This window comes from Alligator sinensis, unplaced genomic scaffold, assembly GCF_000455745.1.
Source record: "Alligator sinensis unplaced genomic scaffold, ASM45574v1 scaffold1199_1, whole genome shotgun sequence".
Classification (NCBI taxonomy): Eukaryota; Metazoa; Chordata; order Crocodylia; family Alligatoridae; genus Alligator; species Alligator sinensis.
The window spans coordinates 38330-40212 of NW_005842813.1; positions in this window are offsets into that span (position 1 = coordinate 38330).

Consider the following 1883-nt stretch of genomic DNA (forward strand, 5'->3'; position numbering starts at 1 on the left):
TATGTACTGTAATTATTTCCTTTCTTTACAAGGGAAGAATTTATGGTGGTTACCACCTGCACCCATTTAAGCAAATTAATTAAAAATAAGGTTTGGCAGTCCATGAACCAAATAGTATTGACTTTTTTATAATAAAAAATAAATATAAAAATAGCAAAAAAGCCTGAACTTCCATTTAGTACTACTCCAAAAAGGCCTGCTTTAAACTCTGAAATAGGGAGCATATATATGTGTGTGTGTGTGTGTAAAACATACATACATATATATATATACACGTACACATATACATATATATACATACACATATATATATTAGTTTTCCACATGCACATTTGTATTTTAGATAGATTGATAGATCTATCTATCTACACACACACACACACACATTTTATATATATATATAAATCTGTGTGGAAAACTATATGTATTAGTTTTTAGTTGGGTTTGAACTAGGAAGAGTACCTAATATTATCTGTTGATAAATATATGAATGGACACTCTGAGAAATGATACTATTTTGTTTGTGCAATAGAGAGAAATTTTCATGTTATTTTTTCTGATGTAAAATTTGTTTGCATTTTCAATATTTGCTTTATCCCTGGTGTGAGGAGCATTATGTGATAATCTGTTTTATGTCAGAAAACACTGAGTAAACCATCAGAGTCCCCACAGTTCTTTTGAACATTAAACCCTTCAGCAAAAATTCTCCATGTAGAAGAATTACAGCACCTATAAACTATAAGTATCAGTATTTCTTTCAGTAAGTGTTATACACATAATCTTGGCAATAATTGGAAAGCAATACTATTTAATGTAGTTTTCAATGCTGAAAATGCATTAGATACATAAACTTAGTATGTAGCCATCCTTGGCCGATATCAATATTTAAGCATTTCGTATTGTGGGAGACTATTCGTGGAATCCCCCTCCAATCCCAAAATCCCAGTTTTGAGTTGATACCTTCCCTGTATTTTTAACAGTAGGGCAGCATTACAAAGACAAAAGTAAAATTCCTTTAAAGCAATAGATATTGTGCATTGGTTAGGTTCATCCATACTGTATTGTAACTTTTTTGCATGCAGAATTTTAAGGATGAGCGTCGCAGAGCACCTCAGTGCCTGCTCCTAGGGAGTAGAAACTGCCAGGGAGAGAGAGCCCTGGCAGGACATAATGAGCCCAGATGAGGGTTGCCAGGGTAACGGGCACAGCTGCGGGTTGCCGGGGCAACTAAGGAGAGCCAGATGCCTGTAGGAGGCAGGGCCTGGCCCTTATAAAGCCCAGGGCTGAGACCAGGCAGGGAGTTCCCTGCCAGCAACCGGAGAGGCAGGAGCTCCCTCGGCCGAGATATGGGAAGAAGCCTGACTTGCAAGTACAGCTCACTATAGCCCTGAGAGGATTGGGCACTATGGTTTAGCCAGGAGGCTTTATGTTTGCGTTGCAGCCAGGAGGCTCTAGTTTATGTCCGGCTTACATATTAGAACGGAGGCTTGGGTGAGGCTGTAGGGGTTGGAGGAGGCCTCAAAGGGACCCCAGAGGTGTGGGGCCCCTGAGCGCAACCAGTGGGTTGCGGGTGGGGAACAGACCCCGGGTTGTATGCGGGGTACGTAGACCCCAGCCCCAGAGAGGGGCAGCTATGAGATGCCCCAGAAGAGGGCACTAGCGCAACCAGTGGGTTGCGGGCGGGGAACAGACCCCGGGTTGTATGCGGGGTATGTAGACCCCAGCCCCAGAGTGGGGCAGCGTTGAGAAGCCCAAGGCGGGCACGGCGAGCCCCAAAGAAGGGGAGCACCATATTGGTCTATTGCGAAGCCCAAGGCGGGCATGGTGAGCCCCGAAGATGGGGAGCGCCATATTGGGGAGCCCAGGACGGGCCCGGCGGACGC